Below are 17,609 nucleotides of genomic sequence, written 5' to 3' on the forward strand. Positions count from 1 at the left end.
TAACATAGAAACATAGAAAATAGGTGCAGGAGTAGGCCATTCGGCCCTTCTAGCCTGCACCGCCATTCAATGAGTTCATGGCTGAACATGCAACTTCAGTACCCCATTCCTGCTTTCTCACCATACCCCTTGATTCCCCTAGTAGTAAGGACTTCATCTAACTCCTTTTTGAATATATTTAGTGAATTGGCCTCAACAACTTTCTGTGGTAGAGAATTCCACAGGTTCACCACTCTCTGGGTGAAGAAATTCCTCCTCATCTCGGTCCTAAATGGCTTCCCCCTTATCCTTAGACTGTGTCCCCTGGTTCTGGACTTCCCCAACATTGGGAACATTCTTCCTGCATCTAACCTGTCTAACCCCGTCAGAATTTTAAACGTTTCTATGAGGTCCCCTCTCATTCTTCTGAACTGCAGTGAATACAAGCCCAGTTGATCCAGTCTTTCTTGATAGGTCAGTTCTGCCATCCCGGGAATCAGTCTGGTGAACCTTCGCTGCACTCCCTCAATAGCAAGAATGTCCTTCCTCAGGTTAGGAGACCAAAACTGTACACAATACTCCAGGTGTGGCCTCACCAAGGCCCTGTACAATTGTAGCAACACCTCCCTGCCCTTGTACTCAAATCCCCTCGCTATGAAGGCCAACATGCCATTTGCTTTCTTAACCGCCTGCTGTACCTGCATGCCAACCTTCAATGACTGATGTACCATGACACCCAGGTCTCTTTGCACCTGCCCTTTTCCTAATCTGTCACCATTCAGATAATAGTCTGTCTCTCTGTTTTTACCACCAAAGTGGATAACCTCACATTTATCCACATTATACTTCATCTGCCATGCATTTGCCCACTCACCTAACCTATCCAAGTCGCTCTGCAGCCTCATAGAATCCTCCTTGCAGCTCACACTGCCACCCAACTTAGTGTCATCCGCAAATTTGGAGATACTACATTTAATCCCCTCGTCTAAATCATTAATGTACAGTGTAAACAGCTGGGGCCCCAGCACAGAACCTTGCGGTACCCCACTAGTCACTGCCTGCCATTCTGAAAAGTCCCCATTTACTCCTACTCTTTGCTTCCTATCTAACAACCAGTTCTCAATCCATGTCAGCACACTACCCCCAATCCCATGTGCTTTAACTTTGCACATTAATCTCTTGTGTGGGACCTTGTCGAAAGCCTTCTGAAAGTCCAAATATACCACATCAACTAGTTCTCCCTTGTCCACTCTACTGGAAACATCCTCAAAAAATTCCAGAAGATTTGTCAAGCATGATTTCCCTTTCACAAATCCATGCTGACTTGGACCTATCATATTACCTCTTTCCAAATGCGCTGCGATGACATCCTTAATAATTGATTCCATCATTTTACCCACTACCGATGTCAGGCTGACCGGTCTATAATTCCCTGTTTTCTCTCTCCCTCCTTTTTTAAAAAGTGGGGTTACATTGGCTACCCTCCACTCCATAGGAACTGATCCAGAGTCAATGGAATGTTGGAAAATGACTGTCAATGCATCCACTATTTCCAAGGCCACTTCCTTAAGTACTCTGGGATGCAGTCCATCAGGCCCTGGGGATTTATCGGCCTTCAATCCCATCAATTTCCCCAACACAATTTCCCGACTAATAAGGATTTCCCTCAGTTCCTCCTCCTTACTGGACCCTCCGACCCCTTTTATATCCGGAAGGTTGTTTGTGTCCTCCTCAGAAATGGCCAGGACTGAGCAGACATCCCGCTAAACCTCCGGATGGAAATCTACTCGCAAACAGCAACCTGCCGAGTGGTGAGAGAACTCCAGCAGCGGAGGATAGAGGAATATAAACAGTGACAGTGAATAACAATTGGGGTCCAAGTGTGAGGAGCCAGTATCTCAGAGACTGGGTGAGACTGTGGACAGAGTGTCCAAGTGTGAGGAGCCGGTGTCTCAGAGACTGGGAGCAGGAGCTGTTCCTGGAACTAGTCTGAAGTCCTGCTGTGAAATTAAATCTGGACCAGGCCTGGCTTGGATCATCTTCCTGCTCCATTAGGGCAGAACTGCCAGCATCAAAGATCCAAAATCTTTAACGAGGAACATTTTAATCATAATTCCAATTTAACCTTCTCCAATAATGCATCATTGACAGTCAGGAACAATGAACCATTCCATGTTTTAGAATCGAACAGAACCCATTGTCTCCCCAGTTACATCAATTGTCGCCACGGTCCACATGAAGGAAGCCCCGGTATCTGCCCCATGTCTCCCCGCACTGTACAGAGGGGACATGTTGTGCTGGGATTGATAAGCTCCATCCCTCTTGTTTTATTATCTCATAAAATCAGCGGCAGTTCTTTATATTATCGACCCACACCACAGAAAATACTCCGGACCCTGCACAACGGGCAGGAAATCCCCCTGAGAGAGACCACAATGGGGCTAGTGTAGGGCATGAAACCAAATTGTATTGGCAGGCTCTCTGGGTCTTTGTCTAAGGCCCATGTGGTGCCTTTGGCCGATACTGCAATGCTGTCCCAGCACAGTGTCAGAGTTTGAAAATTACACCCCGGGAGATGCTGGGTAGATTCAGATTATTGCTGATTGACTGGAACCAGTAAACTCAGAAAGTCCAGCAGTGGGTGAAAGCCCTTTGCTCCGGGCTGTAAAAGCGACATTCCTCTGCTGGAATCACTGGCCATGGCGGCGAGCAGCTCAGCTTTGCTCAGAGTGGGCGGAGATCATTGATTTTGGTGAAGGGTGTCTGTGATCAATTGATCCTGGCGCTGAATTTCCACCAATCAACACTGGACCTCAAAGTCCCATTCACCTGTGGACATACTACAAGAGCTGTTCCCATGTGTTCTGAATCTCCGGAACTAATGATTTATTGGGGATATTTCCTCTCTTTAAAGAGCCGTGAAAGAATCCTTCAGTATCTTGCACTCCCTAAATGGTCTGTGGGGATCTACAGCCGGATCCTCTGCTGGGATCCACTGCAGTGTCTCACGGGAGCAGTCACAACCATCAAGGATTTACTTACAGTTTTACTCCTGTGCCCTCAGCCCTAAAGGTTTAACTCTATGAACAATAAGTTCTGGGAAGTAATCCTTTTTAATCGGTAGTATTTCTCTATTTGGAGTTCCAGCTCCTACTCCCTCCCACAGTTTACCAGGAGTTCACCGATCAGGTGTCCCTTCATTTCTTTGCGATGGTTATTTTTCCCACCCTGTGATCCCGGGTCTGCAGCAGAGGTCATGGTATGTGGTTATAATGGAATGGACACCATATTGGAAAGTCTGTCATTCTATATCCGCCCTTCTGTCTGTTTCTTCTGCCCCACACAGCTTTAAGAGCGGGGCATATTTGCACTTCCAGGAACACAGCCATTGGTCAGTCTTACCCTCCTGCCCATAACACAATTATTCTCAGATCATTCATCAAGTCCCCTCCAAACTCTCCAGGACTCTGGCATTACAATGTGGTACAATACACACAACAATGCCTTGTTATTATCTCATGTGTGTCCTTAATGTGAACCATTACAACCCAGTTACAACTGATCTGGGCGCTTGGGATTGCTGTTTATATTTGTTAACAGACGTGTTTATTTGATAACATTCCACCAGTGCACCATGGCTGCAGTGTGAACCATCTACAAGATGCAGCAACTCGCCATGGCTTCCATCACCTCGACCTGGGGTGGGCAATTATTTGGGCTGGAGGGCCACTTAACAAGTTTTGTTGAGCTGTTGAGGGCCGCCCACCAATGTTGGCCCTAAGGCACGTGGCCGCACAGTCAGCAACAATCACGTGGTCCCGCACAGGGCCATCCCCTGCTCCTGCCACTGGAAGAGACACTGCGCATGTGCGACTGCCTCGTAGCCAAACAGCAAATTTAAAGGGACCACGCGTGGAAATAAAATTAGAGAGAACATTTGATAAACATGAACATTGCATAAACATAAATTCAGATAGTAGTCAGATGCTATCTTACATACACAACATGTAGTCGATACCGCCTAGAAATGAATCAAAGATAAAAGTTGAAAATGTTGTGGTATCTTCTGATCTCTGTAAATCATCATCATCATCATAGGCAGTCCCTCGAAATCAAGGAAGACTTGTTACCACTCTAAAAGTGAGTTCTTAGCTAATTCAACAGTCCAATATGGGAATTACAGTCTCTGTCACAGGTGAGATGGACAGTCATTGAAGGAAAGGGTGGGTGGGACTGGTTTACCACACACTTCTTCCACTGCCTGCGCTTGGTTTCTGCATGCTCTCGGTGACGAGACTCGAGATGCTCAGCGGCCTCCCAGATGCACTTCCTTCACTTAGGGTGGTCTTTGGCCAGGGACTCCCAGGTGTCAGTGGGAATGTTGCATTTTATCAAGGAGGCTTTGAGGATGTCCTTGATACGTTTCCTCTGCCCACCTTGGGCTCCCTTGCTGTGTAAACATTCCAAGTAGAGCGCTTGCTTTGGGAGTCTTGTGTCAGGCATGCAGACAATATGGCCCACCCAACGGAGCTGGTCGAGTGTGGTCAGTGCTTTGATGCTGGCGATGACAGCTGCAAGAGAAATGCAGGAAACAGCAGCAGCCCTTGTACATGACCTTCTTTGATCTTACAAAAGCCTTTGACACTGTCAACCGTGAGGGACTATGGAGCGTCCTCCTCCGCTTCGGCTGCCCCCAAAAGTTTGTCACCATCGTCCACCTGCTCCACGATGACGGATCCATTACAGACCTAATCCACGTCCGGACCGGGGTCAAGCAGGGCTGCGTCATCATGCCAACCCTCTTCTGGATCTTCCTCGCTACAATGCGCCACCTCACACTCAACAAGCTCCCCGCTGGAGTGGAACTAAACTACAGAACCAGTGGGAACCTGTTCAACCTTCGTCGTCTCCAGGCCAGATCCAAGACTGTCACAACCTTTGTAAATCAGTACTGTGAAACAGAACTGTACCCTCATTAGAGCCTGTGTCAGCATCAATTTCCCACCTCTGTTATCCTCATGTCCCTCTGCAAAGATTATTAATGCCGTCCCAATTGGTGCCAGATGAGAACTCCCCTGCCGTCATACTATGGATACCGGGAGAGGAAAGATGCAGCGCCGGTCACTTTCTTCTGTGGAGATGAGCAGCCATGACCCCACTCTAAATTGGATAGGGCATATTCTAGTACGCAGTGCATTCTGGGTACCTACATCTGCCATTGGGGCCCAGACTCACGGAATTAATCCTTTTAATCGGCCGGGGTGAATCGATTTTGTGAATTATTATTTTGAATGAAGTATTACTATGGTTTTTCTTTGGCTGCAGTTCGGTTCTGTTTCTGACCCATGAGAAGTGAAAGTGGATATACGAATGTGCAGCTCGAGCTCCGGCTAGCGGTTCTATTTCTGTCCCATCCAGCGGGATGGATAGAATGTCTTGGCGGGCTGGATATGGCCCACGAATCGTATTTTGTCCACCACTGCTCTACACTGTCCCATCAAACACTCCCAGGTCACGTACAGCTTGGCTTACATACAGTGTAAAGCATATTTAAACTACGCAACAAAACTCCCAGGTCAGGTACAGTATGTGTTAGACACAGTGGAAAGCATATTTAAAGTAGCCATAAAACACTCCCACGTCAAGTCCAGCACCAGATAGATACTGAGTAAAGCTCACTCTAAACTGTCCCATGAAACCCTCCCAGGTCAGGTAAAGATCCCTCTATAAACTCCTATCAAACACTCCCAGGGCAGGTAAAGCACGGGCTAGATACAACGTAAAGCTCCCTCTACATAAGATGTGAAATCAGTTACTTTCTGTATCATTTATCATTTTTTTGACCTGATTTAGTAAAAGTCCTCCACAAATATTGTATATGACAGGGTAGAGAGAGGAACCAGTGAGTGCACAACTGAACCCAGTCACTATTTCTCCTTCATTTTCAGACGCTCCCTGACCAGTCACAATTTTTCCTTCATTTAGACATTCCCTAACCAGTCCCTATTCTTCCTTCATTTGCAGATGCTCCCTGACCCGTCCCCATTTCTTCATTTACAGACGCTCCCTGACCAGTCACCATTCCTCCTTCATTTACAGACACTCCCTGACCAGTCACCATTTCTCCTCCATTTACAGATTCTCCCTGAATGTTCTCTATTGTTCCTTCATTTATAGATGCTCCCTCACCAGTCACCATTTCTAGACACTCCCTGACCAGTCAACAATTCTCCATTTACAGACGCTCCCTCATGGTCTCCTTCTTTTACAGACGCTCATTTCCTCCCACTCCTAGAGTTTGCCGCGGGGATGCTTTGTGGACCTTTATGTTTTGGCTTTAAACAGATGAAACCCTGTGGTGTGGAGCAAACATTGCAACATTTTGTAGTGAAATGGATTCATTCAGGACAGACAGCAGGGATTATTTCAGAAAATAACAGAGTGCAGTGAGAAAGGAAATGCAGTGGATGTTGTGCAGATGGATTGGCAAAACGTGTTTGATAAGATGCCGGACATGAGATTTGTTAATCAAATGAAGGCTCATGATATTAAAGGGAATGGGGCAGTTTGGACAGGAAGTTGGGTAAAAGGCAGAAAACAGAGAGTAGTGGTTAATATAGAGACAGGATCTGGACTTGGGTATATGGGGCACACGATCAGACTTTCCAGATGACACCAAATCTGGAACCATGACCAACTGTGAGGACTGCAAGTGACGTCTGTGTGAATGCCCAGGTTAGTAAATGGCTCTGGTAGATGTCATATGAAATTTAATGCAGAGAAATATGAGGTGATATAATTTGGGAGAAGACAATGGTCGGAAAAGTAGATTTAATAGTAAAAATGTAAAAGGAGTAGACTGGAACAGTAAAGAGATGTCATATTCTAGCTTATGCCATGTGATATTAATTAGCGGGTTTGCGAATCCAGTGTCAGCAATTTTAATAAGAAATACAAGATGAGCAGATTTTCTGCCCAGTACTGTATCTTGTATTGATCCATCAGTCAGAGTAAACATGCAAGTCCCGCGTGTCCACAGTAACTGACACAAGGTCAGCCCGCTGGATGGAACCTCGGGCGCCCTGAGCTTGATCTCCGGTATCTCCAGTCCTGACTGCCCCCTTACATCAGTGTCCCCTCACTTTTATACCCTGCAGTGATCCATCTCTGGTACTGGACTCTTCTTTGCTGGGTTTTGGCAGGAAGCAAAGAAAAGACAGCTGGAACTTGAACACATTTCCTGGATCCCAGCAGATACTCTTTTTCAGTAATGTTCTTAATATCCCTAGAATACTCTGCCTACTGTTAATTATATTATTTCTTATAGTTTCACAATTATAGGTATAAACATCGCACATTATAAATCTAATCTATTACCCACTCTGGTTTAAGCTTATATTGTGGTCAATAACAGACAAACCCTGTTCTTTCCCCTGATCTGATTAGAGTTTCCAACTAGCAGATTCTGTGGAATAGAATGTCTGACCAGTGTTGCCATGGGTCTGCTAATTCCCAAGGGCAGATCAGACAAAGTGCATTTAGTGGGAGGCCCAGCAGTGAAAACCAAACCAAACCAAAGGGAACAAATAAAGATTTAAACCAAGGGAACAGGAAACGGAACAATGGGGAAAAAACACAACTGGCCGGAAAGTGGGATTAATTTCCCCAAAAGGTCGGTCTAGACAGTTAGAAACTCCTCCTGACTACTATGTGCCTGCAGGACTTGGCTTCACTCCGGTGTTTAAAGGCACAGAGCTCTGACCTCACACTCAGGGGGCAATGTGTGGGAATTTCAGCGGCAGTGAGGACACACCCAGAAATACCCCAGAGCAGTGAAAGCCCACTGGGCCCCAGCACATGCTCAGGGGAAAACCCCAGGAAAGGGCAAAGCCAGCATGCCCACTCTGAACCCAGTTCGCTGCTCCCTCTGTGCCCAGCACTGCCTGCACCCCAGCACACGGAAGTGGAATTTCAGCCTCAGTGTTACAAGTTTCATCGGTACAGGCTGGAGAGAGGAATAGTTCACACTGACACCGAGCTGTGTGATTGGTTCAGTTTGCATATGACTGACGGGCCCTTTTGAGTGGTCAGGTTTTCAAATTCCCAGTAATTCTAATCCCAGATAAAAGAGAGGGGAGATCTGTGTTTAAATCAAAGAGTCTCCTTGGAGATTCTCTGAGAGAAGAAACTGGTCAGCTTTAAACACCAGAAAGAGAAAAAAATTTCGAAATTTCCAATTAGCAGTTTTTGATCATTATCGACTCCCACGGGGATGGGGAATTCTAGAATAAGGAGGAACTGGTCATGATTTGAAAGGTATTGAAGGATTTGAGGAGTTCTTATATTTGGGATATTTATTTTGTCTACTCGAGGAGTTAGATAACAGAATTCTTGCTGTGAATATAAAGTTGCATTATTGGGCCATGATGTATTTACTTGTTTATATTTGGTTAAATATATTTTCTGAGTGGATTTAAATTCAAGACGAGGTTTGCAAGCGTGATGTTCTATTGACATATCGAAGGTGGGAGAGATGCTGTGGGGCAAACGCAAAGTCCAGTAGCTGAAAGTGATTAACAGGCTGGGTTTTGTGTTTCGTGATCCCAGGCGTGTTACCGATATCATCGCTGCATCCCAAGGCTAGGAGAGGCAAGCTGGGAGGTATGGGGAGCTGGGACTTGTCCATGAAGTAACTGAAGGTATGAAAACTGAAATAATGTAGAGTTAGAAAGGAGAAAAAGCCCAAAAATGTAGCAGTCAGTAACATGACATCAATTAATCTCCTCTTATCTTGGAGACATTAAATATTGACAAGCTGTGTGATTTGAAATATCAAAATATTAAACTCCAGCTCAGTTAAAAGATTATCAACACCAGCAGAAACAAACTCCAGCAGTCAGAATGAACATGATTTAATCCAGCAGCAACAACAGCAGAATCCAAACCTTGCAGTCATTTGTGAACTCACTGGTGTTTCAGCATGTGGGATGGCTGATTGAACCCCTTCCCACACTCAGAGCAGGTGAACGGTTTCTCCCCAGTGTGAACTCGCTGGTGTCTCAGCAGGTCGGATGACTGAGTGAAAGTCTTCCCACATTCAGAGCAGGTGAACGGCCTCACCCCAGTATGAACTCGCTGGTGTATCAGCAGGTGAGATGACCGAGTGAATCCTTCCCACAATTAGAGCAACTGAACGGTCTCTCCCCAGTGTGAACTCACTGGTGTGTCAGCAGTTCGGATGACTGAGCGAATCTCTTGCAATACACGGAGCAGGTGAACGGCTTCTCCCCAGTGTGAATTCGCTGGTGAGTTACAAGGTGGTATGACTGAGTGAATCCCTTCTCACACACTGCGCAGGTAAATGGTCTCTTCCCCAGTGTGAACTCGCTGGTGTGTCAGCAGGTTGGATGACCGAATGAAATCCTGCACACATACAAAGCAGGTGAATGGCCTCTCCCCAGTGTGACTGTGCTTGTGCCTCTCCAGGTGAGATGATAGGCTGAAGCCTTGTCCACACACAGAGCATGTGTACCGTTTCTCCCTGCTGTGAACGGTGCTTTTAGCTTTCATGTTCAAAGGCCGATCATATTTCCGTCCCGATGTATCGAGTAACTCTGTGAGATCTTGAAGTGACATTTAGTTTGAGATTTCCGTCTGCAAATCCTCCCCTTTTGACACCCTGTAAAATGAATTTCAAACAGGAAAAAGGAAGCTTGAGAGAGAACCTACCAAAACATAAAGACAGGTTGTGAAATTGAGCTTAATGAATCTGTATATTTGTAGGGCTGGCACTGGAGAAATGTCACCAAAGAAGCTGGCAGATTGTCGTTAAAAACCCAACTGGTCACTAATGTCCTTCAGGGAAGGGAACCTACCTCTCTTGACAGTCTCGCATGGGAAATTATTGGGCTCAGAGTACTGGGGGTTAAACCCAGCAACTTCTCCTCCATCTCCACTCCAGCTCAAACTGATGCAACAAACAGACCCATACAGGAGGCGTGGGACCAACCTCCGCATCCAGCGCCCACCCTGACACAGAGCGGCCTGCTGTATAAATGCAAGTTGTTGTTTTCCTTGTGTGGGGGAGGTGCTGCCCCGGGGGCTTCCTGGTGCCGGAGCGCTGACCGCATGTCTGCCAGGCCCTGCGGCTCTGACTTGGGGTCTGAGACCTGCACTCGGTGTTGCTCTGCTCAGTCTCCGGGAGCCGCTCTGCGCAGGAAAGCACTCTCTGGGATCAGCCCTGCCCGTGCGTTGCCCCCACCCCCTGCTGATGGAGATAGGGAATATTCCCCCACGCAGGGCACTCTGGGTAAGACTATCCGCCATTGTTGGAGAGTGGTACAGCACAGAAGGAGGTCATTCAGCCCAGCGTGTCTCTGCCAGCCTTTTGGTAGAACTATTCAACGAGTCTCACTCCTCTGCTCTTTACCTGTAGCACGGTATATTCCCCTTCAAATATTTATCCAATTCCCTTTTGAAAGTTACTATTGAATCTGCTTTCACCACCCTTTCAGGCAGAGCATTCCAAGTCACAACTAGACACTGTGTAACAAATGATTCTACATCTCACCTCCGGTTCTTTTTCCAATCATCTGAAGTCTGACTCCTCTGGTTACCTACCCTTCTGCCACTGGAAACACTTTCTCCATTTTTATTCTTTTTGTACATCTCTATCAAATCTCCTTTTATCCTTTTCTGCTCTCCGGAGAAAACATTCTCCAGTCTCTCCACATAACTGAAGTTCCTCATCCACTCCTTGCTTTGGAGGCAGTTCAGAGAAGGTTCACTAGGTTGATTCCGGAGATGAGGGGGTCGACTTATGAGGAAAGGTTGAGTAGGTTGAGCCTCTACTCATTGGAATTAAGAAGAATGAGAGGTGATCTTATCGAAACGTATAAGATTATGAGGAGGCTTGACAAGGTGGATGCAGAGATGTTGTTTCCATTGATGGGAGAGACTAGAACTAGAGGGCATGGTCTTAGAATAAGTGGCTGCCCATTTAAAACAGAGATGAGGAGAAATTTATTCTCTCAGAGGGTTGTAAATCTGTGGACTTTGCTGCCTCAGAGAGCTGTGGACGCTGGGACATTGAATAAATTTAAGATGGAAATAGACAGTTTCTTAAATGATAATGGGATAAGGGGTTATGGGGAGCGGGCATGAGACACGCTGTGTAACCAGGCGCAAACACTCTGCACATCCCAGACATCACTTGTTTCCCACTTGGCATGAAAGGAATATGTTACTTGCAACAATTCATTGGATTTGATTTGAAATATATTAGTATAGAAACTGAATCATGTTTCTATGATTGTTTTCCCAACTCAGATTCAAGGCCTCTCTTTTTTTCTTTGTCTGTGTACAGTCCCAGGATTCCAACCCTGGTGCTGTACGTGGGGATCCTAATCCTGCGACTGTACATGGGGATTCCAACCCTGGGACTATACATGTGGATTCCAAACCTGGGACTGCACATGGAGATTCTAACCCTGGGACTGTACATGGGAATTCTAACTCTGGGACTGTACATGGAGATGCTAACCCTGGGACTGTACATGGGGATTCCAAACCAGGGACTGTACATGGGGATTCAAACCCTGGGACTGTACATGGCGATTCCAACCCTGGGACTGTACATGGAGATTCTAACCCTGGGGCTGTACATGGAGATTCTAACCCTGGGACTGTACATGGAGATTCGAACTCTGGGACTGTACATGGGGATTCTAACCCTGGGAGTGTACACGGGGCTTCCAACCCTGAGACTGTACATGGGGATTCCAAACCTGGGACTGTACATGGGGATTCTAACCCTGGGACTGTAGACGGGGCATTCCAGCCCTAGGACTATAGAAGGGGACCCATCTCTAGGGCTCTTGCTATAAATGTGTGAGATGTAAACTGAGTAGCATCTTTAGGAGAGATGGCGAGAAATCCAATGTGTGGAGAGTGAGAGAAAAATAACTGAGGCTGTGAATATTATCGCGGACACTTGGACCCAGTTGGGACCACACACTGAAGCCCCACCCACACTTTGTACCAAGAGAGCCGCGCATGCGCATTGTTAGTCACTGTTCCAAGATGGCGGAGCGCTGAACCGGCCTTCCTACACAAAGATGGCGGCCGTTAGCCTGGGCCTGTGACCTTGAGAAAGTCGCGAGCTGCAAATGTATGGGGGGTTAAGGTTATTATTCCGGGCTTGTGCCATACACCAGTTGTTTAGGAACCCTCTCCAGCCACTCGCGGATCCATTACGCCCCTCCGCCCCGCTGAATCTTGCCGAGTTGTCCGCAGCCGCTTAATACTGTCTCTATCCACCATTACACGCACCGCGCATGCTCCAAACCAAGGCGGGTCCCGTGCTTGCGCGCTGGGCTCCTGTCGGCTGGGTGCGGCACATTCTCCCCCGCGGTGAATGGTGGGGAAAATACCCGCCATTGAATGCCCACGTTCGTGAATAGACCTGGATTTATCGTGATTGCTTTGAGCAGGAACCATGCTCATTCTGGCAGCTAGAGTTTGTTTCTTCTGATCTTGATAACCCCCTATACTTGGGCTGAAGATTACCATTCCTCATGTTGAGGCTCTGTAATTCCAGAGCGGGACATAAACGCCGGCATGGACTGGATAATCCGAATGACCCGTTTATGTGCCGTATATCCTATGTAATTTTGTAGTCTCAGTGTAAGCACTGCGCAGCACACTCGTCTCTGAGTCAGAAGGCCGGGGGTGCACTGCACTGTAAACCGAGGCCCCGGTTGCTCTTTCAAGTACGCTAAAAGATCCCGTGATACTACATTTATTTCGAAGGAGAGCGGGGGAGTTATCCCCGGTGCCCTGGCCAATATTTATCCCTCAGTCAACATAACAAAAAAACAGATTATCTGGTCATTATCACAATGCTGTTTGTGGGAGCTTGCTGTGCGCAAATTGGCCGCCGAGTTTCCCCACATTACAACAGTGACTACACTCCAAAAAGTACTTTGTTGGTTGTAAAAAAAACTTTGAGACGTCTGGTGGTCGTGAAAGGCGCTATATAAATTGGTGTCTCGGTGTAAGTGGTCCCTGGATTTGGTGCATCAGTGTAACTGGTTCCTGGATTTCGTGTCACAGTTTGGTAATCCCTGGATTTGGTGTCACCGTGTGAGTGGTCCCTGAATCTAGTTTCTCAGTGTAAGTGGTCCATGGATTTGGTGTCACAGGGTAAGTGCTCCCTGGATTTGGTGTCATGGTGTAAGTGATCCCTGACTCTAGTTTATCAGTGTAAGTGGTCCATGGATTTGGTGTCATAGGGTAAGTGCCCCCTGGATTTGAGATCACAATGCACTGGTCCCTGGTTTTACTGTCTGAATGTAAGTGATCCCTGAATTTGGTGTCACAATGCATGTGGTCCCTGCATTTGGTGTCACAGTATAAGTGGACCCTGGATTTAGTGTCATAATGTAAGTAGTCCCTGGATTTGGTATCAACAACATTTCTTAACTGGGACTGAGGATAAACCCTCAGCCCAACAATGTGTTCAGCACAGAATTATCCCACACAAATCTATTCCCAATTAACACAGTCCACATTAATTCACCAGAAACAGCTCAGCACCCACAGTTAACTGCAGCACTGCGCCTAACTTCAGTGAAACACCAATTCAAAACATTTTAAAGAGAAAATAAACCCCATCATAGTGGTCAGGCCATCAAATCCAATTTTCTTATTGTTCAATACAGGCAATGACACAAACATCTTGAAGAGAAATCTTATCAATTTACTACACTTCCCTGACTTTCACAAGAATTTGCATTACTACCAGATTGCACCCAGATGATTTATGCCAATTCACCCAAGAACAATGATTTTAGAAAAAATATAAATTGATGGTGTAATTTTCCTGTTTTCATCTTACATCTTCACTCACTTCCTCTCGTTAACTTTGATACAGTCGTCACCATTTCATTCATGAGCCCCGGAGGAATTTTTACTGTCTAATACAATATTATAATATCTTTAAAACCCACTTGCTCCAAGTTATAACCCATTTTGTTTGTTTAATTTTATTAAACCATTTTAACTTAACTCTTCTTGGACCTTTTATTCCCCAAAATATGCCAGAGAGCAATTCAGTCTGCAAAATGAAGGATGTTAGTTACTTTCAACACAACAGTCTCCCTCCAAAAAATTCTTTCTGAATATGTAGTTTGGACAAGACTACATAGACTGGATCTTTTCAAAAACCAAACTTGATATCCCCTTAAATTTCAGCTAACTTTCCCTCCTCATGTGCTTGAACAGCACATCAATTGTAATTTCACAAACAAATTATGCCCAGACTTTGTGATGTTACAAAGAAGAGCAAAGTAACAATTGCATTTCGATGCAAGTCATTTATCTCCACCTTCAAGCAGTGTGTCTTGGAAAACAGGATTACATGGGATACACGGCACCAAAACGTACCATTCGGCCCATCAGCCCATGCCGGTGTTTATACTCCACTTGAGCCTCCTCCCGTCTGTCCTCATCTAATTCTATCAGCATAGCTCTCTATTCCCTTCCCGCTCAAATGTTTGACAAGTCTCCCCTTAAATACTTCTATACTATTCGCTTAAACCACTTCCTGTGGTAGCAAGTTCCACATTCTCACCAATCTTTGGGTAAAAAGGTTTCTTTTCAATTCCCTATTTGATTTCTTGGTGACTATCGTATAATGATGGCCTTTAGTTATGCTCTCCCCTACAAGTGGAAACACTCACTCTGTATCTACTCTATCAAAACCTTTCATAATTTTAAAGAACTCTATTAGGTCACCATTCAGCCTTTTTTCTGAAGAGAGAAGAGACCCAGCTTCTCCTTATAGGACAGATATACCCTCATTTCTACCATCATCCTTGTAAATCTTCGCTGGAGCCCCTCCAGGGCATCTATATCTTTTTTTTAATATGGCAACTAGATTTGTATTCAGTAGTCTTAAGTACAGCCGAACCAATGTTTGATACAGGTTAAGTATAACTTCACTACTTTTCCATTCTACAGGAATTCAATTCTGTAACAGTTCTATAACAATTGATCCCGATAATTTAACCCAATAGAATAGTTGTGTGTCCAATTTTGTCAACACGCTGTGACATTCGATGTCTGCTGATAACTGGAGATAAATTCTTAAAACTGCTGGATCTCTTGCTATGCCATCAACATCTCATCAAACTGGAGCAGTACCTAATATAGTAGTCCCTGGCTATTACATAGTCCAGAGACACAAGTCTGCATTTTCTTCAACATGCATCAATATTAGAAGCAAGTAAAAACACTGTGGCCTTCCTGTGTCAGGCACAAACCACTGGTCTTTAGACATTTCTGATCCCAACATAATATTTATAATCTAAACATTCTACGATGGAAATATCTACAGCCAGTTGGTTGCAAACACCAACTGTTGCTCAGTGAACTCTGTCTCTCTCTCTTTCTCTCTCCCTCTCTCTAATGATACCAACCACATTTTCCCTCTATCAAATGAACTTAACACAAACACCTTTCAGAAGCTGAATTAACCGAGTTCCATATGCCAACATCCCTCTAATCTTCCATTCACTGCAACTGAAAAGAAACTGACAGATTGTACCAGTCAGGATTTGAAAGATATTTACAACAGATTCTAGATGTTCTTAGAATTAGCATTGTTCTCTAATCTGTCCACTCGAGGAGTTTGATAACAGATTCTCCTTTGAATATAGAGCTGGGTTATTGGGCCGTGATGTGTTTACTTGTTCATCTTCATGACTCTAAACCTTTGCCAATTATTTGATGTGATCAGTTTATTTTTACGTATTTATTTTTTTAATACATTTCCCGAGTGGAATCAAATTTAAATTGAAACCATGTTTGCAGTTGTGATGCTCTGTTGACACATCGAAGGTGAGAGAAATGCTGTGAGTGAGGCACACGCTAAGTCCAGTAGCTGAAAGTGATCAACAGACTGCGTTCTGTGTTTAGTGATTCCAGGCATGTTACCAATGCCAACCCTAGATACCAAGATGAGGAGAGGCACTGTGGAAGGAATGAGGAATTGGGACTTGTCCATGTGAGTTACAAGGTATGAGAACAGAAATAATATCACGTTAGAAAGGAGAAAAGGCCTAAAATTGGAGCAGTCGGTAACAGGACTTCAATTAGTCTCCTCTTATCTTGGTGAAATCAAATACCGACACATTGTGTTATTTGAAATATCAAAATATTAAACTCCTGCCCAGTTATAGGGGTTGTTAACATCAGCTGAAACAATCCCCAACTGTCAAAATGGGCACGATGTGATTAACAGCAGCAATAATAATAGAACACAGCCCCTGCAGTCACTTGTGAACTTGCCGAACCCGTAGGATCTTGTTCGGGCCTGAGGCCCACCACACCGGGTGTTTGTAAAGTGGATAATGTGGAGTGTTTTCCCTTGGGGCCTGGGACTCGGGGCTTGGTGCCTGGGGCCACACTCGGTGCTTTTCTCCCAGAGTTTCTCAAACTCTCTCCCTGGAGCTCGCTCACCTCCCGTGTTACCGCCTGGCACCACTGCCCCACAGCGCACTCTCAGCTCACACTGCCCGGTGATTACTGCAGGTCTGGACCAACTCGCTGTGTAAAAATGTTTTTCTTATGTAGCCTTTGGACACAATACTCCAGTTGAGGCCGAACCAGTATTTTATACAGGTTCATCATAATATCCACACTTTTGTACGCTATCTTCTTCTTAGGCAGTCCCTCGGAGTGGAGGATGACTTGCTTCTACACTAATGAGTTCTCAGGTGACTTATGAGTCCAATGCGGGACCTACAGTCTCTGTCACAGGTGGGGCAGATGGTGGTTGATGGGATTTTGTTTGAGGGGACAGGTGGGTGGGGTGCTTGGGTTGTCGTGTGCTCCTTCCGCTGTTTGGGCTTGTCTTCCCCTAGCTCCAGGCAAAGAGACTCGAGGTGTTTGGCGCCTTCCCGGATGTTTTTCCTCCACTTTGAGCGGTCTTGTGCCAGGGATTCCCAGGTGTCCGTGGGATGTTTCACCTTTTCTAGGAGGCTTTAAGGGTGTCCTTGAAGCATTTCCTCTGCCCACTTGGGGCTCACTTGCCACGTCAGAGATCTGAGTAGAGTGCTTGTTTCAAGAGTCTCGTATCGGGCATGCAGACAATGTGGTCCGTCCATCAGAGCTGATTGAGCATAGTCAATATTTGATGCTTGGGACGTTGGCCTGACCGAGAACACTGATGTTGGTGCACCTATCCTGCCAATACATTTGCAGGATCTTGCGAAGGCAGCGTTGGTGATACTTTCCTCGTGCTTTGAGGTGCCTGCTGCACATTGTCCATGTCTCTGAAGCATAAAGGAGGGCGGGTATCACTACTGCTCTGTAAACCATGATCTCTGTGCCGGCACAGAGGTCCTTGTCTTCAAACATTCTGTTCCTCAGGTGACCGAAGGCTGCACTGGCGCACTGAAGGCGGTGTTGGACTTTATCATCAATGTCTGCCCTTGTTGACAGTAGGTTCCCAAAGTATGGGAAATGGTTCACGTTGTCCAAGGCCTCATTGTGGATTTTGATAATCGGGGGGGGGGGGGGGGCAGTACTGTGTGATTGGGGGCAGGTTGGTAGAGGACTTTTGTCTT

The 17,609-nt window shown here is 45.8% G+C and overlaps 1 pseudogene; it reads right to left on the bottom strand.

Annotated features, from left to right (window-relative positions):
- Window positions 1–8,875: 8,875 nt before the first annotated feature.
- Window positions 8,876–17,609, bottom strand: part of LOC139251236 (zinc finger protein 84-like) — a 49,570-nt pseudogene continuing 40,836 nt past the window's right edge.

The sequence above is a fragment of the Pristiophorus japonicus genome, unplaced genomic scaffold (genome assembly GCF_044704955.1).
Source record: "Pristiophorus japonicus isolate sPriJap1 unplaced genomic scaffold, sPriJap1.hap1 HAP1_SCAFFOLD_425, whole genome shotgun sequence".
Classification (NCBI taxonomy): domain Eukaryota; kingdom Metazoa; phylum Chordata; class Chondrichthyes; family Pristiophoridae; genus Pristiophorus; species Pristiophorus japonicus.